The 22,164-nt window shown below is 37.1% G+C and overlaps 1 protein-coding gene across 1 annotated transcript in view; it reads right to left on the reverse strand.

Moving 5' to 3' along the window:
• The window catches only part of TAFA2 (TAFA chemokine like family member 2), a 527,083-nt gene extending 506,672 nt beyond the window's left edge, over window positions 1-20,411 (reverse strand). The window contains exons 1-3 of the mRNA XM_060657090.3: window positions 20,348-20,411; window positions 17,367-17,441; window positions 16,317-16,449 (exon numbers count right to left, since the gene is read on the reverse strand). The gene's annotated coding sequence lies outside the window, so the exon portion shown is untranslated. The remainder of the gene's footprint in view (window positions 1-16,316; window positions 16,450-17,366; window positions 17,442-20,347) is intronic.
• Between the last annotated feature and the right edge of the window lie 1,753 nt (window positions 20,412-22,164).

The raw sequence follows: 22,164 nt of genomic DNA on the forward strand, positions 1-22,164 counted from the left end.
CTCTCTCTCTCTCTCTCTCTCTCTCTCTCAAAAATAAATAAGTAAAAATTTTTGAAAGAAAAGAAAATTTAAGTAAATTCAATTTGTTTGATAATTACTTAAAGTACAAGTTGCTATTAAGTACTCCTGTGTGTGGTAGTGTGCTTCGTAAATATACATACTCTGGTCTTGTAGAAGTTATAATCCAAGCTAAAGCATAAAAATGTTTCTCAACCACTGAAGTCCTTTAAAATCAATTATTTTTTATCCCAGTTATAGGTAGCTGCAACTAACAAATGGGATGTCTTGCAAAACTTTGTTATTTGGAACTCAGATTGTCCCCATCCCATGGAAACAGTGATTAAAATGGGTAGTAGGTGCCCAGAAATGTGAACCAAGATAAAAAAAAATTCTGAAAAAGGTGTTAAACACAAAGAAGTTGAACCAAATTCCCAGTTGACACCAATACCAGCACATAAACACCGTTTGGCCTCCTCACTTTTCAGAGAGCCATTGAGAACCTGATGAAAACACATACTTCTCTAAAAGTTTCATAAACTCTTTCAAGGAGTCCAACAATTCCTGACCCATTCAAGCACCCCAGGCTAAGAAGAGCTGATTTAAGAACGCGTGGGTGACTCTGTGGGTTGAGCATCCGACTATTGGTTTCGGCTCAGGTCATGATCCCAGGGTTGTGGGATGGAGCCCCACATCAGGCTCCATGCTGAGCATGGAACTGCTTAAGATTCTCTCTCTCTCTCTCTCTCTCTCTCTCTCTCTCTCTCTCTCCTTCTGCCCCTCTCCTCTGCTCGCTCTCTCTCTTTCTCTGTCTTTCTCTAAAATACAATGAAGGGGCACCTGGGTGACTCAGTCATTTAAACATCCCACTTCGGCTCAGGTCATGATCTCATGGTTTGTGAGTTCAAGTCCCACAATGGGCTCTGTGCTGACAGTGCAGAGCCTGCTTTTGGATCCTCTGTCTCCCTCTCTTTCTGCCCCTCTCCAGATTGTGCTCTCTCTCTCTCTCCCTCTCTCTCAAAAATAAATAACCATTTAAAAATAATAATAAAATAAAATAAAATAAAATAAAATAAAATAAAATAAAATAAAATAAAATAAAATAGAAGAGCTGCTTTAGACATTTGAGCGATACCAGCAAGATGATAGAATAGGAAGTTCCAGCCCTGGTCTCCCAGCAGAGACACTGGTAAAACAACAATTCTTGAGCCAAAATACTTTTATGCAACCTCCAGAATCCTGTTGAGAATTTGCAACACCCCAGGGGATCATAAAATTAAGAATTTTGCTTTGAAGTGGGTAACAGAAACAGTTTCACTTTATCTGTGTCAGACCCTCCCTCAAGCCACCCAGGTCAGGCTGAGAGAGATCCACTCAGCCTGTAATTTCTCCCTCAGAGAAAAGGCAGCCCCAGGTTTTCAGGGCACTGCCCACAAAGGCCTACTACCTTCTCACCTCACCCAGAGTGTTGAGGCAATGAGTGTAATTAGAACACCTGGGGGCAGCTGAGAACAGAGAAAAGATGGCTTCACTAGTGAATTCTACTAAACACTGAAGAAGAATTACTACCAATCCTTCTCAAGTTATTCCACAAAATTGAAGAGGAGGGAACAGTTTAAGCTCATTTTATGAGGCCAGAATTACCCTGATGCTAAAGAGGGTACTACAAGAGAAGAAAATCACATGCCAATATGCCTGATGAATGTAGATGCAAAAATCCTCAATAAAATACAAGCCAACTGAATTCAACAGCACATTGAATGGGTCATATGTCATAATCAGGATGGATTTATCCCTGGGGTGAAAGGATGGTACAACAGAAGAATATCAATAAATGTGATGCCACATTAACAGAATGAAGGGTAAAAATCATATGATCATCTTAATAGAAACAGAAAATGCGTTTGACAAAATTCAACCTCCTTTCAGGATTAAAAACTCTCAAAAAATGAGTTATAGAAGGAATGTACCTTCACACAATAAAGGCCACATATAACAAGCTAGCATCCTGCTCAACAGTGAAAAGTCAAAACCTTTACTAGAAGATGGGAAAGTTCAGCACTAAGACCTACCCTCCTGATTCAAAACAAAAGGAACATGTCTAGAAAGGAAAGAAACTTGTAGAATTCTCACTTGAGAGACATAAAGTTAAATCATTATTTTTAGGTAAGATATCTTTGTATATGAACATAGGAGACTGAAACTTTCCCAAAATACTCATACCCTCCAGTTTCTGAACAAGGCAACAAAAGGCAGTTTCCATCCACTTGTTCACATTTGGGGTTATTGATAATAGGTTAACAATTTCCTTAGTCCCTCCCCAGATGGATTTGACCTAATTCATTTACTCAGCTAAGAAAATACTCAAACATTTCAAGGGCTTTGGGACACAGGGTTTGAGTTGATACTGAAGCATCATCATGTTTCCTCTGTTAGAGTACCAGCATATATGAGTAAAGTAATAAATGGAGTCTTGGCCAAGTTTCTGCTAACAGTGGATCCACAGACCATCCAGTGGTCACCTCTCTTGCTCTTAAATGCATAGTTATAATGGATATACCTGGTAACTTGCAGAACTTCCATATTGGTTCCTTAGACTGTGGAATCGTCTGAAACTTTACCCTCCCTGAAGATTATAAATTTTTATGAAGTATTCTATCCCTGGATGGAGGGTGAGGGAGTAGCAGAGATCAGTGCCCCCCTTAAAAACCTAAAGGATGCATGGCTGCTGGTTCTCATCATTTATTTAGCTAGCTTGGACCCTACAAAAAATAGACATATCCCGGAGAATTACCTCAATTAGAAAGTAATCCCAAATGCAACTGCGGGCCCCATGTGGCCTCTCTGCTAAAACAGATTATCATGGCCTCTGCTGCTTGTTATGCCATTACTGATCTGATGAAAGTATCATTTTCTCCATCCCTATCGGAAAGATCAGAAATTGTTTGAATTTACTTGAAGCAGCTATGTATGTATATTTGTAGTCTTACCCATAACTAGGTTAATACTTTTGCTCTCTGACATAACATAGTTAGAAGAGACCTGACCTGGTCATTTGGTAGAACATTGCGTTGGTCGCTGTATTGATGGTACTGTGCTAATCAGATTGGATAAACAAGAAGTAGCATACAAATAGCGGGCCTTGGTATAACATGCCTTACAGAGTGGAAGTTAGACCCTGTAAGGATTCAGGGAAATGCCATGTAAGTAATATGTAGGTGTTAAGTGATCTGGGATACTCTATGACATTCTTTCTAAATCAAGAAACAAGTAATTGCATCTTGTATCTTCCTGCACAAAAAAAGGAAATATAATGCCTTGTATTCCTCTTTGGATTCTAGAAGCAGCATGTTACATACAAGGAAATACCAGTCTGACACACTTACCAGGTAACATGAAAGTCTGAGCGAGACCCAAAGCAGGAAGGAGACTTGCCGCAGGTTCGGGTTGTAATGCTTGGGCCATATGATCTGACAGACCCTTCAGAATTAAAGGTGGCAATGACGAGAAAGGATATCATGTGGTATTTATGCCGGGTCCCTCCACTGAAATCACAGCATAGATCCCTAAGGTTCTGGATCAAACTATGCCAACTGCAGCAGTGAGTTACACACTATTGAGAGGGAGACGGTGTGTGTGAGAGAGAAGCTGTCTATAGTGCTGCTGTACCTTGGTGGCGACAGAGAGCCTGACCGCGGGAGATCAAGTAATCAGTGGGCCAGAGCTAATCATTATGAGGTGGGTTCTGTCAGACTTCTCCTAAGTCAGCTCAAGAGAGCCATTTCTCCCAAGACTAAGCCCTTTTCCTGGGGGCACCCCACTTTCAGTGACTAATCTAGATGTAAGAGTATAAAAGTCTAGCACTCCATTCAAAGTTGAACTCTGAAGGGGTATACTAATTCCAGAGCTCCCCTGGAGATGGCCAAGGCCGTTGTCACAGCTGCCTCACAGCTTAACGCTCCATCTTGCCATTCTTACTTCCCTTGATCCCTATTGATTCCAAGGGCATTCTTCAGTAAACTTCTTGCAAACAAATCTGCATCTGAGAATCTTTTTCCAAAAAAAAAAACAAAACAAAAAAAAAAAAAACCTATCTAAAAATACATACCAAAATTCTACTGAATTAGATGGATGAAAATAAGAGAAGGGAAAGAGAAGCTTTACTTCCGGATTTTTGTTTTAGTGAATCTGAATTAAATTGCTAATTTATAAAGACAAAGAGTGGAAGAAAGGAAGAGAGGGAAGGAAAGGAAAGGTAGAAGAGATTCCCCTCCCATGTTTAACATATCTCTCCCATTCCTTAAAATGCTATGCGTAAACTTTCACTTCCAAAGTTACTAAAGTGAGGAATAAGGTTAGTCGAAAGAAATACTACCATTTGTGGGGCACCTGGGTGGCTCAGTAGGTTAAGCGTCCGACTTCGGCTCAGGTCATGATCTCACGGTCTGTGAGTTTGAGCCCCGCGTCGGGCTCTGTGCTGACAGCTCAGAGCCTGGAGCCTGCTTTGGATTCTGTGTCTCCCTCTCTCTGACCCTCCCCCATTCATGCTCTGTCTCGAAAATAAACATTAAAAAAAAATTTTTTTTTAAAGAAATACTACCATTTGCTATTCAGCAAAGAACTAAACATTTTAACCCAAACCATACTTGTGAAAAGTCTGAATTTCATTCATTCACTTAGTAAAAACGTATTTACTACCTATAACATACCAAATACTGCTCCATATTCTATAATATAGTGCTACTTTTTCTATGTACACTCTTAAATCTATGAATCAAATAGATTTTCTGAATATTCTTGGATAAAGAGTTGTTTCTAGCCACTTATTTTCCTATTTTATATTTTGTTGATTCCTCATTGTAAGTCACAAAGTCAATAAAGCAATGATAATCAGAGTAGATATCAAAGGACATTTAAATTGGAATCGTTTTCTATTTACCAAAGATATTCTGAAGGACATTTTTTCAAGCAGTTACACATTTACATAGGACATTGAATAATATCATACTTGCAAAGTAGGTAGACATTTTGGCATTTAAGATTTGAGATGATGGGATTAAAGTGGCAATATGTGAAACCTGTGATTTGGACTGATTGAGAAAAGATGAGGACAAAATTATATTTTAATTAATAAGAATAAATATGTCAAGGTGAGCATAGTAAAAGAAAAGTTTTAAAGAAAACACATTTTTAAAAAATACAATTTAGAAGTTCTTCTTATTAATATTTTATCTCCATAAATTGATGAATTAAAACATGCTCCACATCCAGCTCTGAAAATAAGAACCTAGGTTGACTTCTAAGAATTCAAACACATAACTAAAAGAAATTAATTTGGTTATTTAAGTGTAAAAATGAAAAATTAGCTTTGGTTAAAATTATAAATGAAACCAATTTAATTATAAACAAAATACAATTTTATTTGTATTTAATAGAAAACAAAATAAGTTGCTAACGTAAGTGCTTTTGGAAATGCAAAGCATTGGTAGATACGGGAGAAGTTTAGAGAATATTTACATACAGTAACCACAAAATAAATTAAATCTACCTTAATCTAAATCAATATAAAACTAAATTTCTGTATATCAAGGACAAAGAGTTGTTCTAAAATATTCACAAGTTGATTTCAGTAGTAAAATTCCCAGGACTGTTGACTTAGAACATCTGAGAGTTGCTAATGAGAACTTTTCACTTCAAATTGTAAGCAAAATGTTTCATGAGGGGTTGAATTTGTTCACCAAACTTAAGATAATTAAATCACTAACTATAACCTCACAGTTCACCCAGTCCATGAAAACTTTGCCACCTTCTATCATGTCAGAACTGTAACGGTGAGTCTTCCTTTTGAATGGGTTATTAAAATAAATAAATAATTCTAAATATTAACTTTAAACAGTGCAAAATCTCATTTCTTTAAGTCTCCATTTTTCATAGGGATGTCAACAAGCTAACATACAGACTTGGAATTTTTTTAGAACTGATGAGCAGATCAGAGAGAATATGAAATGAAAACTGAAAATACTTACGGAAAGTAGAAAAATCTAGGACAAATTATGGAGTATTTTTTAATTATAGAATATTTTAAAATAGCTAATTATTGAAATGTCACCAAAAAGAAAATTATTTCAGAGTGTCTTTACTAAAGGTAAAAGCTAACTAGAGGCACTAACAAACTGCCCCCTGCCCCAGAAGAAAAACAAAAACAAACAAACAAACAAAGCTGATTAAGTTAGAACTAGGGGCGTCTGGTCTGGGTGGCTCAGTCGGTTGAGTGACCAACTTTGGCTCAAGTCATGATCTTGCAGTTTGTGAGTTCGAGCCCTGTGTTGGGCTCTGTGCTGATGGCTCAGAGCCTGGAGCCTGCCTTGGATTCTGTGTCTCCCTCTCTCTGCCCCTTCCCTGCTCATGCTCTCTCTCTGTCTCTCAAAAATGAATAAACGTTAAAAAAAATTTTTTTTAAAAAAAGAACTAGAACAAAGTATGAGTCGTAGGAAAGTAAGTAGAAAAACAGATACAACAATGAAAAACACTGATAGTTATTTTGAAAAGAAATTATAAAACTGAGCCCACTTAGTGAAAAAAATACAAATTAACAAAGGGAGAAATGAAATATAAGAACAAAGATAAAAGATTTTTGAAAAATACCTGATTGAAAAAATGAGATACCACCACACGTGTGAGAATGGCCAGTCCAAAACACTGACAATGCCCACATGCGAGGATGTGGAGGAACAGGAATTCTCACTCACTGCTGGAAGGAATGCAAAACGGTACAGCCACTTTCAAAGACTGTTTGGCAGTTTCTTACCAAATTAAATACATTTGTAACACACAATCCAACAATTATGCTCCTTGGTACTAATCCAAATGAGTTGAAAACTTATCTCCACACAAAAACCTGAGCGCAGAGGTTAATAAAAGCTTGACTCATAACTGCCAAAACTTGAAAGCAACTAAGACATCCTTCGGTAGGTGAGTGGATAAATAATGGGATATTACTCAGCACTAAAAATAAATGAGCTATCAAGCCATGAAAAGGCCTGGAGGATATTTAAATGGATATTACTGAGTGAAAAAGGCCAACCTAAAAAGGCCATGTACTGTATGATTCCAATTATATGACATTCTTAAAAAAGGCAAAATTGTGGAGATAGTAAGAGAAAAAATAAAGAAAATATCATGATTGCCAAGGGTTCTTGGTGGAAGGGGTGAATAGGCAGAGCACAGAGTATTTTCAGTCCAGGGGATCTATTCTGTATGATACTGCAATAGTGGCTGCACAATGCATTTGTCAAAACCTGTAGAATACACAACACCAAGAATGAACCCTGATGTGGACTAGGGACTTTGGATGATGATGATATGTCAATGTAGGCTCATCAGTTCTAACAAGTGTCCACTCTAGTGGGGGTGTTGATAATGAAAGAGGCTATGCATGTACAGGAGCAGGGGATATATGGGAAATCTCTGTCCTTCATCTAAATCTTGCTATAAACACTGAAGTCCATTAAGAAAGAAAGGAAAAAGAGGAAGTAAGAGAAAAAATGTTTGAAAACAAAGAAACCAAAATTTAACAAAATAATCCTGAGTAGCTGAAATATTGGTCATTTTTATTTTCCTTATCATACTTTTCTATATTTTCTATGATATACATGTAATACTATTATATGTTATAGCCAGATATTAACTACACTATTTTAAAAGACTTGGAAATTAGTGAAAATATTTTCTAAGGTGTAACAATAAAGGTGATATCAAAGGGAAGTGAATAGTCACAAAACACTGAAAATATATTTTTAAAAATAGGGAGTATTCATAGTCAATATCATCAAAACAGACCAGTATGAAAAAGAATTTATCTTAATAAAGTTTTAGACCACAGATAATTCACTGAAAAAAAATAACTTATTATTTTTTAAATGAGCATTATTTAATATACACTGTCCAAAAATATTGAAAATATTGAAAGAGCACCCAGCTTATTTTAGTAGGCATCCGAGTTGGTAACAAATAGTAAGGTTCATTATTAAGATATGATAACGACGAGTGTGTGTTAGTAGCACAGAGATAAATAATTAGGTCAATAACTAAGGAACAACAGAAAACCAAGAAAAATCTATTCATATATGAACATTTGATATATGACAGGAGTAGCATGAGGGATTGGTGGGTAGAGGATAGACTTTTATTAAACGGACCTGAGATAATTGAGGAAAATGACATTGGGCCTCACCCTCACTGCATTTATGAACATCAATTCCAAGAGGATTAGAGAAGCAAATATAAAGACAAAATGATAAAGATTTTAGAAAATAATGTTACAGAATATGTTTATGGCCTTAGAGAAAGAATTTTTTAAAACAAGATGCAGGGGCGCCTGGGTGGCTTGGTCGGTTAAGCGTCCGACTTCAGCTCAGGTCACGATCTCGCGGTCCGTGAGTTCGAGCCCCGCGTCGGGCTCTGTGCTGACAGCTCAGAGCCTGGAGCCTGTTTCAGATTCTGTGTCTCCCTCTCTCTCTGCTCCTCCCCTGTTCATGCTCTGTCTCTCTCTGTCTCAAAAATAAATAAACGTTAAAAAAAAATTTTTTTTTTAAATAATAAAACAAGATGCAGAAAAACTATAACTATAAAAGACTGAAAAATTCTAATACATTAAAATGAAGAATTAAATGACAGCATAAAAGGGTTAATTAAAAAACAAAACAAAACAAAACAAAACAAAACAAAACAAAGGAAGCTACAGGGGCCCCTGCGTGGCTCAATCGGCTAAGCATTGGACTCTTGGTTTCCCCTCAGGTCACTATCTCACAGTTCATGGGTTCAAGCCCTGCATCTGGCTCAGTACTGACAGTGCAGAGCCTGCTCAGGATTCTCTTTCTCCCTCTCTCTCTCTCTGCCCCTCCCCTGCTCACTCTCGATTTCTCTCTTTTGAAATAAATAAACATTTAAAAAAAAGAAAGCTATAGAGAGGAGAAAATATATTTTCAATATAGTATCCAAAATATATAAAGACTTACAAATCAAAATGTTGCAGAATATTTCCAGATTAAATTTCTAAACCATGTTAAACAAAGAATTTGAATTCAATAAACTGATGGAGTAGGGCTAAATAAGGATCAAAGCAAGCAAGCCTTATTCTAGGAGGCAGTCTGTGTCTGTGACAGAAGGCTGAACAGAGATAGTGCATTGTGAGACCCCCTACCCCATTGATCATGGATGCCTATCTCCATTGAGTAGAGAAAAGTAAAGGTTTGAAAACACACACCAGAAAATCCTGAGTCATAAGGAAATTTCATTTAGCCTCAGTATGGCCCCAGCTCCGCTCCAACATGAGGTATCCACAGGTACCTTGCCCTGGAAAAACTGACTTCCCTCAAGATGAGTAGTCAAAAAAGAACCAGTACACGATCTGTACAAAGATACTGCCAGAGTAAATGAATAGGAAAAGCTAATGTAGATAAAGAACATTCTCAAGAAAATAATGCTGAAAAATAAATAAAAGTTGTAACCCACACATTTCATCATAATGATTTATGATTAAATAAATTTAAAAAATTTATTTTTTAAAAATAAAAATAAAAACAAAAATTAAATGATTTAAATATTCAAAGATGTTATTTTGCCTCCATGAACTGAAAACAAAAGAATTCAGAAAGTCTTCATATAAAAACAATGTGACCAGTTAAAAGATACAAAGAAAAGATCTCACTTATAATAACAACAGAAAACATAAAAACACTTGAGAATGTATTAAAAGTATGTGACACCTACACAAAGGCTATCTTAAAACAATATTAAAGGACTTGAAGAAGACAAAACAAATGAAAAAGTATACCACATTCTTGATTAGGAAGACTCATTATTAAGATACAAATTCTCCTTAGGCTGATCTTAAATTTCGTGTGATTCCAGTAAGTATACTAAGATTTTTTAATTAGGCAAGCTGATTCTAAACTCTACATATTCAAAACTTAACATGTAATATATGATCCAATGATTTTTGACAAAGGAACCGAGACCATTCAATCGGGAAAGGACCGTCTTTTCAACAAATGGTACTGGGAAAACTGGATATCCACACACACACAAAAATGAAGTTGGACCCTCACCTTACACCACATAGAAAAATTAACCCACAATGGGTTAAGACCTAAATAGAAGAGCTAAAATTACAAGAGTTTTAGAGGAAAACACTGGGGAAAAGTTTATGACATTAGGTTTGGCAATTTCTTAGATATGACACCAAAAGCACAGACAACAAAAGGGAAAAAAAAATAAATTGGACTTGATCAAAATGAAAATTTCTATGCATCAAAGAACATTATCCACAGAGTGAAAAGAGAATGTAAAATAGTGCAGTCACTGTGGAAAACAGTATAGTGGTTCCTGGAAAATGGAACATAGCTACTGCAAGATCCAGCAATTTCACTTCTGAGGATATTCCCAAAAGAGATGAAAACAAATACGTGAACAGATATCTGTACACCCATATTCACAACAGCATTATTCACCACAGCTACAAGGTAAAAGCAACCCAAGTGTCCAACCACAGATGAATACATAAACAAAATGTCACACACACACACACACACACACACACACACACACACACACTGAAATATTCAGCCTTATAAAGAAACAAAATTCTGAAACATGCTAGAAAAAGTTGAACCTTGAGAACATTGTGCTGATTGAAGTAGGTTAGTCACAAAAAGACAAATACTGTGCGATTCCACCTATACGTGGTACTGACAGTGGTTAAATTATAGACACAGAAAGTACAATTGTAGTTGCTAGGGGAAGGTAGGAATGGAGAGCTGTTATTTAATGGGCCCAGAGTTTCAGTTTGGGAAGATGAAAACGTTCTGGATGCACAACAATGGGATGTACTTAATATCACTGAACTGTACACTTAAAAATGGCTAAAATAGGGGCGCCTGGGTGGCTCAGTCGGTTAAGTGTCCGACTTCGGCTCAGGTCATGATCTCGCGACCCGTGGGTTCAAGCGCCGCGTCGGGCTCTGTGCTGATGGCTCAGAGCCTGGAGCCTGTTTCGGATTCTGTGTCTCCCTCTTTCTCTGACCCTCCCCTGTTCATGCTCTCTCTCTGTGTCAAAAATAAATAAATGTTATTTTTTAAAAAATGGCTAAAATATTAAATTTTATAGTGTGTATATTTTACCCCAATTTTTAAATTAAAATTAAGATTAGGGGCGCCTGGGTGGCGCAGTCGGTTAAGCGTCCGACTTCAGCCAGGTCACGATCTCGCGGTCTGTGAGTTCGAGCCCCGCGTCAGGCTCTGGGCTGATGGCTCGGAGCCTGGAGCCTGTTTCCGATTCTGTGTCTCCCTCTCTCTCTGCCCCTCCCCCGTTCATGCTCTGTCTCTCTCTGTCCCAAAAATAAATAAAAAAAAAAAAAAAAAAAATTAAGATTAAAAAACAAGTAATATCCAATACATTTCTGAAAAAAATATTAAAAGGGAATTAGTTCAGCCAATTAATTAAAGTACTAAGATAATCGTAGACCAATGGTGGAAGAAATGAACTAGCATATCCAGAAATAAATCAAATATGGCAAGAATTTAGATGTTTCAAGTCACTGGAGAAAGACGAATTATTATTCCTTTTTATTGAAGGACACACAATGTTACACACTGACATACAATGTGTTGTGTTGACACACAGTGTTACTAGTTTCAGGTGTAAAAGTAGTGATTGGACAGCTGTACACATTACACTATGCTCACCACAACTGTAGGTACCAGGAAGATGGATTATTTAATAAGTGGTGTTGGGACAATGAGCAGCCTTTTAGAGAATAATGAGATTGGGATTCATATTTCCCATCTTATAATAAAAAAAACAAAATTAAGCAAAAACTCAAATTTAAATAAATCATAAAGGAACTTGAAGAATTATGTGGAAAAAATCCTGATCTGAAAGGAGGAATTTCTAAGTGTGTTTCCAAACTGAAAAGTCATAAAAGAAAAGACTGATTAGTTTGGCTGCAATTATTTTAAAAAAACAAAAAAACAAAAATGTGGAAAACCCACTAAAGTTTTCTTTAAAAGAAGAAAGTTGGGGAAAATTATTACAACTTAATCATGAGAAGATGATTAATTTTCCTTATGGAGTAAAAGTTTCTCCAAATCAGTATTATAAAGAAAATATGGAAAATGGGGAATAATCTAAAAAGACATTTCATGGGCTCTTGGTCATATAAAAAGATGCACAGACTTTCTCACAAGAAGAGAAACATATATACAGATACGCCAAAATACCAATTTATACCTATAAGTTTGGCAAAGATCAGAAAGTTTAACAACACACTCTTGGGAAAAGCATAGAGAAGCAGGCATTTTTATACATTGCTAGCTGGTGTGTCAATGAATTTAAAATCGTTGGAGGACAACTTGGCAAAATTTATCAAAATTTCCAAGTTTCATGCATTTGGATCCAATCTCACTTCTAGCAATTTACCCTACCAATGGTCTCGCACAACCAATGTGTACACCTTTCCCAAACAAATTACTTAGATTTTGCTCCCCAGGCTATACCTATTGACTTCGAAAAGTTTCCTTTTCTGGCTCTTTGGGAGATGTTCATAATAATGTGTTCTCTCTGGTCCCTCCTACAAATATCTTTGCTTAATTTCTAAGGATTTGCTAACATTTCTACCCATTTTATGCAATGGAGTTTTAGCAGTCTCCTGGTTTGTGTTGTTTTATTTTCTCATTCTCCTAGTTGCTTTTAGATGATTTTTAGCAAAGGGAAAGACAAATGTCAACCACTTATCCCACCATCTTCAAACCGCAAGTCCTCCTGATTACTTGAATCCTCTAATCCCTTGGTGTCTGAAACCAGAATCTCTCCTACTTCTTCTTGTCCTGTATGACCTACCATTCCCATTCACAGTCATGAATTCTTCTTCCTACGCCCATCCTTTAAACACTGTTGTGTTTTAGGATTCTATATCTTTCTCTTGATATACTTTCTTAGCAATTCCACCTACTCTCGTGACCTTAACTACTACCAGTATATTAATGGCCCCCAGATCTTTAGCACTGACCCCCATCTTCAGACTTGTATATCAAATCACCTTTGTGGTACCTACACCCTTCAATGGAAACCTAAGATTAAATTTATCCCACTTTCCCACCCAAAAACATTCTTCCTCTCATATTTCCAAAAATCAATTAATGATTACACTATTCACCAAGTTACTGAAGACAAAAATATATATATAAGAATCATCCCTCTTCTTCACTTTTCACTCATGATCAATCATCAAGTGGTACCGATTTTACCTCTTAAATGTTTTCCAAATCTCACTCCTCCACTGTATCCTTGCTACTGCTGCTTTAGTAAAGGTCCTCATCTTTTTTGGTCCTGAAATATTGCAACAGCTTAACACCTTCTCTTCCTGTATCCAGCCTTGCCCCCATTAAGTTAAAGCCTTAACAATCCATCTAAAATCCAGATCCAAACACGTAGGCCCTATGCTTAACATCCATCAGTGGATCCCCACTGCCTTCAGGTTAAAGCCCAGACTATTTGCCATGACACAAGGCTTTTGTAACACATTCCTGTCACCTATTTTTCCCATTGCATACCTTGAATTAATGTTCAGGTAGTGCAGAATTTGTGTGGTAGTTTGGCTCTGATATCAAGATGTTTCTTACTTCTGTCCTCTCTGTTTATCTTCCGTATCTTCCTTCTTTTTGGCTAAACCTTGTTTATCTTTCAAGACAGCAGTCTAATCATATCTTCCAAGAAGGCTACTCTGAAACTCTTGGTTGGGATAAGTGTCCAATCCTACTCTGTACAGTTGTGCAGTTTATACACTTCGCTAAAGTACCTGGTTGAGGGGACAGGTGGGGGCAAACAGCGGCATGGCAAAAGTGTGCCTTTTTCTTTCACAAAGGTACCATGGGGGCAGAACCAGCTTCATGGGAATATGACCTATGTCATCTCATGAGGCCCCAGTCTTAGAAGGTTCCCACACCTGGTTTAATACTCTGATGTCACCTTCTTTAATTCATAATAATTTTTAACAATGGCCCCACATTTTCACTGGTATTGAGCCTGTGTATGGACTATCTCAGCCCTATAAATACTCCAATCCTCAATGTCCTCATGGACATCTCTTGTGTACATCTTAACCTTTATTAGTTTTACTATATTATATAATAATCGTCCATTTTATCAGCACTTTCCATGTGCTGGGCATTGTGCTAAGTATCTTACATGCATTATCTTATTTAACCCTCCCAACCCAGCTCACTGTGGTAGGAACTATTACCTTCTCATTTTGTAGATGATGAACCTATGGCTTAGATACGTAGCTTACCCAGCATTAGGCATATTGACTCTAGAATCCTGTTAAACCTTCAATCCCTAAGGATTTTAAGCGAAACTTCTAATCTATAAATCTGGTCATCCCACTAGATTTAGAATGACAAATTATGTTTTATTCATCTTTATAGCCCTGGCAACTAGCATTGTCTGAACATTTTAAGTATCTGTTAAATGTGTATTGATCTAAACGCAAATCTAATCTGCAATGAGTTGTATTTGGAAGTTTTCAGCAGAACTATAGTATAGAGCATTCCTAATGTAGGTGTATTCTTGGTGTATTTATATATATCCTGAATATGACTGGGTACCCTGGGCCATTCTTGCACTGTCTTTTAGCTTCCTTTAAACCAATTAGAATGTATCTTTGCTATCACAAAAAAACAAGAGTCCAATTCCAGGGACAGTGAAAAATCCGTAGATTTTTACAAAACAGAATAGCAAAACCTCTTTCTAATTCCCTTTGAAAACCTCAGGAATTTTCTTAGAGCTTTTCTTTCCACAGCAACTGACCTGTCTTTCCTTTTTTCTCCTACTGTGTCAATTGCAGTCATCTTCTCCTTCCAGAGTCTTCTCTCTGAGTGTTAAATCTACAGAGTGGAGAGCAATTTAGCTCTTTAGGCTTCTTCAATTTCCATCCTCACTGTGGCAAAGTGTATTTTCCAAGGGTTAGCATCACAATATGTCTCATCTCACAAAGCCCACCCCTTAAAATACTGTTGTGTTTTAGGGATTCATTCTTGATCCACATCTTTCACCTGGTATACTCTTCTAAAGCAATCCCATCTACTCTCTGGGCCATATTAGTATGCTAATGGCCCCCAAGTGTTCCGCACTGATCCTCATCTTCAAACTTTCACACACTTCTACACATGTCTTATTACAAGATGACACTGACATTCCTGTCATCAAGAAACAGCTCTTCTCTTGAATCTGAGTAGACACTTGTGATTACTTCAACCAACAGAGTATGGTGGGAGTGATACTATATGACTTCCACAGCTAAGCCATAAAAATGACATGCATTCTACCTTGCCTTCTTGAAATGCTCTCTTTTTGAAGCTAGCCGTCACGCTGCGAGGAGGCCAAGCAGCCACATAGAGAAGCTATGTGTAAATGATCCACCTAAGGTACCAGACAACAGCCAGTATCAACTGTCAGATATATGAGTGAGTGCATCTTCGGGTGATTCCAAACTCCTGCCTTTGAGTTACTCAAGGCAGCCCAGATGATACTGCATGAAGTAGAAATGAGCTCTCCCCACTGCACCCTCCCAAATTGCAGATTCATAAGTAAAATAAATGGTTGTTGTTTTAAGCCACTAAATTTGGAGTGGTTTGTTATACAAAGAAAGATAACTGAGACAGTTATCTAATGCTTGTCTCAATAGCACTAAAGATTTAAGACAGAAATTATTTCAAAAGTTTTAAGTTGCATATATATGTATAAGTTTACTTACTATGCAGTCGCTTAGTCCATAGTTTTTTTTAAGGTTCATTTATTTTGAGAGAGAGCACATGCATGAGTGGGGGGAGGAGGGAGAGAGAGAGAGAGAGAGAGAGAGAGAGAATGAGAGAGAATCCCAAGAAGGCTACATCCACGCTGTCAGCACAGAGCCAGATGCAGGGCTCAATCCCATGAACCATGAGATCATGACCTGAGCCAAAATCAAGAGTCAGATGCTGAATCAACTGAGCCACTCAAGCACCCCTATTCCATTGTTTAAAATGATAATGCTTGCATAAGCTTTTAAGTAACTACAATATATCACCACTATTAGTATTATTTTTGTTATCATTAAATCCTGAAATAAAGCTCTTATGAATTATGATAAATAGAAAAGTGAATTGAATAGGTATCATTTAACCATTTTAATCAAATTTTGACATCCACCATAGAATAGGCGGACCAGGGAAGCAGCATCCATTACAAAATGTGTCCCATAAAAATTATTTCTGTCTACTTACAGTACATGTTATATAAACTCCTTGAGGAAGTATATCTGATTTTTTTCTGGTCTTCATCAGCACCAAATAGTAAGGTAACACAGATTCATCTCTGGGCACAGGCACTCCCTCTGCAGCACATGATGATGGAGAGCTGAGGGCCCAGAACCAAAAATGGTTAAGAAAGTGGTAATGATGGAGAATACCAGTGATTGTTATTTGGACAATAACTGTCCTTATTTTTCTTTTGATGCCGTAAGACTGATTTTTCTTGACTGCTAATGAAAGAAAAGCTTAGCCATTATAGCAGCCAAGCCTTTCTCCAGTAGAGACCAACCATAGTTCTTAGATTCAGGAAGTTTTTTTATCTTAACTTCAGCCTGAGTGGACTCACCAGACAAAGTCTGGTTATTATTCAAGCAGTTTGAATAATAAGTACTATTGCTTTGCTATATTGCAGTATAATCTCCTGTTTCCTATATTGTGTAATTTTTTAGTCAGCAAATTCTACTTAATTGGCTCTCTAATTATTGGGGTGTGGAGATCTATAATAATTCAAGGTGGCTCTCATTGCAGAGTTGTTCTGACATAGGAAATTAGAAATTGTAGACTTATGTAAGCTCCTGAAGATTTGTCTGTTACTGTGTTAGAAACATCATAGCTAGGAGCGCCTAGATGGCTCAGTCATTTGAGCGTCAGATTTCAGCTCAGGTCATGGTCTCATGGTTTGTGAGTTCGAGCCCCAAGTTGAGTTCTCTGCTGTCAGTGAAGAGCCTGCTTTGGAGGCCTCTCTCTCTCTTTCTCTCTGTCTGCACCTCCCCCACTTGTGCTCCCTCTCAAAAAGAAATAAACATAACAAAAGAAAAGAAACATCATAGCTATCCAGGCTTTTAATATTTTATAGCAAATATACTCAAACATAGAATTCACTAATCTGACCTGCTACTGATTACACCCTTATTATCACATCCCATAGACTTCCAATCTCAGTTTTCTCAGTTAAAAACAAGCACCTCATCAAAAGCTTTTGAATTATTCAATGTAACAAATGTTTATTGAGTACCCACTTACATGCAAGTCCCTGTGCTAAATGCTTTGAAAGATGTAAATATGAATAGAGACTTGATTCTTCCAGGGATTTACAGCCTAGGGATGACAAAAACAAATAGTAAATACAAGTCTTCCATGTGAAAGAATATAGTGCGTGCCATAAAAAGTATATAAATAAAGAGCTACAAAGGATCAGTGGAAAAAGAAATAACAGGGTAGGGAAATGGAGAGTGAACAAGGTCAGTAAGAGATGAGGTTGTCCTTGAGATACCAGAAATACTGGGTAGAATTTTACTACAAAGAAGCCTGAGGGCAGAAGAGAAAAGGGGTGATAAGGACATTCTAGATCCATGGGTTTAAATCCTGAGTGCATTCTAGATCACTAGACGAATATCTAATTCTCCACACCTCTATCCAACACACACAAGCCAAGGTTGGAACCATTTTTCTATGAGGACAGAATAGCATGGGTTTCTGTGTACCAAGAAGATATGAAATACAGATATGTTCTAGGAAACTGAAGTGTCCATTTTGGTTTTAAACATGAAGTACGTGTAAGAAAACAATGAAAGATAGATTTGTAAAAGTTAGATTGGAATCATATCCTACAGCAAACTTGCCTCACAGTGCACTTCCACTGTAAGCACTTAGATCTGGCCCACTTCCTTTCTGACTTCATTTACTGTGGTTTAGAATTTAAAATGTCTTCTAGTTTTATCAAAGATAAGGAGTGGGTTTCCTAGTTTTCTTCTCTTTATTGTATTGACATTATTTTCCAAAAGAGGACTCAAAAATACTTTGCTATCTTTAAAAGGGACTACTCTTAATTTTTCAATTTAATTTCCCTATGAAGTCCTTATCCTGACATACAGGAATTTTAACTAGTTATTTTCCCCCCGCAGGTGATCTTTTTCCAAGTTAGTGATGTGTCAGTGAACTTCCTAATTTGGTTCCAGCAACTGCTACCATGGTAGTTAGTGGGACGGTGGAAGTCTAATTTCTGGATCTTCTGAAGAAATAGTGTACCATAGCAGAAGCGAGGAAGATGTTTCCAACTGCCTCCCCATTTGAAAATTACCTCAAGCAACAAGGAAAACAAGAAACAAAAACACAAAGTACACCTTTGCCTATACTGGGAAAAGCAAAGGGAAACAAGCTGCCTTAGCCCTCAGAACCCTACAAGGACTTGGGAATGGGAGGCAGTGATGCAGAGAAGGGACTGGTAGATAACACAGGGATTGTTTGTAAGATGACACGGTTAGTAATTAGACTCCCAAGTTTTCATCTTCAAGAAAGCCAAGCAACTGTCCTGTCCCCATCCCCATAGGAAAACACATGCTTGTTCTTGAAATACAGAGGTGCCAGTCTGAAGGTTATCAGACATAGGGGAAGGTGGTGAAAGAGTTCATACTGAGCAATAAGACCTCTCTCTTCTCTGTCCAGATCCAGAAAGAAGACCAAGTAAAGCAATGAGAATTCCAAAAATAGTGACAGCGGGAAGTTCCAAGACAACAGTGAACATCAAGGAGAGACACCAACCTATTAAGACTGGCAGGACATCACATATGTCCAGTGTTGATGTTTCTAAGAGGGAAATTAGAACAAATAAACTTAAAGTTCACACCTGATGAAGATGATATTGAGATATATTTTAAGGAAATTTTGAAACCATGGGAAAAGTTTAGCCAAATTTCCAAAGAAATTCAATGAATGAAAATGAAAAATAAAGCAATTATCAACTTCAGAAAAAGAAAAAAAAGAACAAGATAGTAAACACCTGACTCATCAGCGATCAATATTCACATAGTCAAAAGATGCAGACACAAGATAGAGATTTAATAATCAAAACTTGTGATATAGAATGTGTAAAAGAATAGAAGGAAGGAGTAAGAAGCTATAAATTACCTTAAGTCTTTACGTCCCAAAGCAGAAAGACTATAGATGTCTATGATTAATAATCAGGCAATACCAGTATAAGCATATTATGTGTAATGGAGGTAAACACCAAAGTCAACTTTTAAAATAATTGAAAGTGGTGGCTTCCAGGGAGGAACATGAGAGAAGGTAGAAAAAGAGACTTTAATTTTTATGATATATTCTTTATAGTGTCTACTGAATTTTAAGCTACTTGAGTAGAATACTTTGGCAAGAAGTAAAGAAAGGACATAGATGTTGACATGAACATTTTGCATATGTCAACATTTCTATTTCTAGATACACACTCTATAGAAACTCTCATACGTGTTTACAAGGGGATGAATGTAAGGATGTTCATTTCAGACTTGTTTGTAATAGTAAAATATTAGCCCAAATTGAAAGGTCCACTAGGAGAATAAATAAATAAAATGTGGTATATTTGAAGGACAAAATATTATACAGCAAGTAAAAGCAATGCACTAACTTTATATAATATATATATATATATATATATATATGCATGTGTATGTGTGTGTGTGTGTATATATATATATATATATATATACATGAAAAACAATGTTGTTGAAAAAAAAAGGAGTTGAAAAGTGATTTATGCAGGATGAATTCATTTAAGTAAGGTTTAAAACATAAAACGATACTATATATTTTGTCTGATACTATAATGTGTATAAAACCATAAAATTTGAATGGAAGGACACACATTAAATTTATGGAAAAGGGGAAAGGAAATTGGACTGAATTGGGGGAACAAAGACTTCAATTTATCCTTACTGTTTTAGTCACTATGTTATAAAAAGATAAAGCAAATATGACAAAATGTTAACTATTGAGTATTGTGTGCTCGTTTCACAGGTGTATGTTTTATCACTTTGTGTAATTTCCTACACTTTTTAAATATTTCCAATTTTAATATTTAATGTCACACATATACAGTCTGTGACTGCATCTACAAAGCAGAGTCTTCTTGTTCTGAGAAAATATAGTACTTTGACCAAAGTAAAGTTCACAGAGATTGAAATTTACATGCCTTATAAGAACACAATCTACAAGTAATAGGAACTAACCAGCTTGTAAAATTCTCATCAAAAATTTTCTTCCCACCTTTCTGCCCAAAAGTTGGATTCGTTTAAAAGGACTTTGAGGGGTGCCTGGGTGGCTCAGTCAGTTAAGCATCCGACTTCAGCTCAGGTCATAATCTCATGGTTTGTGAGTTTGAGCCACCTCATTAGGCTCTGTGCTGACAGCTCAGAGCCTGGAGCCTGCTTGGGATCCTGTGTCTCCCTCTCTCTCTGCCCCTCCCCTGCTCACGCTCTGTCTCTCTCTCTCAAATATAAATACACATTTAAAAAATAAGTTTTATAAAAAGGACTTTGAAATGAGTTCTAACCTGAAAAGTAGATATGAAATATGTGTTTAACATAAAATTTGTGTTGAAACCTATAGGCTAACCTACTAAGATTTTAACCTAAGTTATTAAGATTTTAAATATTAAGATAGTTAAGATACTGAGAAAATGAGGGGCACCTGTTGAGTTACTAAAATGTTAGTTAAGAAAATGAGAGCCTCAGTCAGTTAAGGGTCCGACTCTTGGTTTAGGTTCAGGTCACTATCTCAGGGTCATGGGATCAAGCCCCACAAAGGACTCCAGCCCCACATAAGGCTCCATGCTGGGCATGGAACCTGCTTAGGATTCTCTTTCCCACTCTTTCTCCCCTTCCCGCATTTGCACTCTCTCTTTCTAAGACAGAAAGAAAGAGAGAGAGAGAGAGGGAGGGAGGGAGGGAGAAAATGAAAACACCTTTAGTTACGAAGATTTGCATAAAAAGGACTATCAAGATGCAAGTTTTCCATTACATATTTCGTATAGCGACTACGTTTCAATGTCAAGCTGCTCCACTTAGTAATATTGATATAGGAAGTGCGGCAGGGAGAAGCTTTAGTACTTATGATGCTGGACATGCAATGTAGCACTAGCAAATTTGGCTTTAAGAACTGCCTAATTACATATTTATAAATGCATATCATGTACCTTTAGGATGGAATGAAGCCCCATAGCCATTTCAGTTTATCAAGTAGATGATGTAATTTTTTTAAAATATTATGCAGTCGATTAAACCAAGCAACAATATACACTCATGGTTACTTGTGAAGGCTACCACTTATGGAATGATTGTCTATTTCATTGTGTGGTTAAATGCCAGGGACTGGAGCAAGCAAAAACGAAATAACCTGGGTAAATGCAGAAATCTGAAATGATGGCTCAGTAGCACTCTCCTGTCAATCAGCACAGCCATTATCTTTAACAGTCACTGTGCATGGGCAATATTCTACTCATTTTATCAAATATCCCTGCCTCTTCAAAGACCATCTTTTGGCTTTGGGGGATCCTTCTTTTTGTTTCTTTTTTTTTTTTAATTCTTTTTTATGTTTGTCTATTTTCGAGAGACAGAGACAGAACATGAGCCGGGGAGGGGCAGAGAGAGGGGGAGACACAGAACCTGAAGCAGAAGCCAGGCTCTGGGCTGTCAGCACAGAGCCTGATGCGCAGCTCGAACCCATGAACGTTGAGATCATGACCTGAGCCGAAGTTGGATGCTCAACTGACTGAGCCACACAGGCGCTCCTGTTTCTTTCTTTTTTTTTTTTTTTTAATATTTATTTATTTTTGAGAGAAAAGAGTGCTAGTGGGGAAGGGTCAGAGAGACAGCAGGACAGAGGATCTGAATTGGGCTCTGTGCTGACAGCTGACATCCCAGTGAGGGGCTCACAAACGGGGAGATCGTGACCTGAGCTGAAGTTGGCGCTTAACCAACTGAGTCACCCTAGCCCCTTGTTTCTGTTTTCTATTTTATTTACTTCTGTGGCTTATTCTGTTGTATTT

Source organism: Panthera onca, chromosome B4, assembly GCF_046562875.1.
Source record: "Panthera onca isolate mPanOnc1 chromosome B4, mPanOnc1 haplotype 2, whole genome shotgun sequence".
Classification (NCBI taxonomy): Eukaryota; Metazoa; Chordata; class Mammalia; order Carnivora; family Felidae; genus Panthera; species Panthera onca.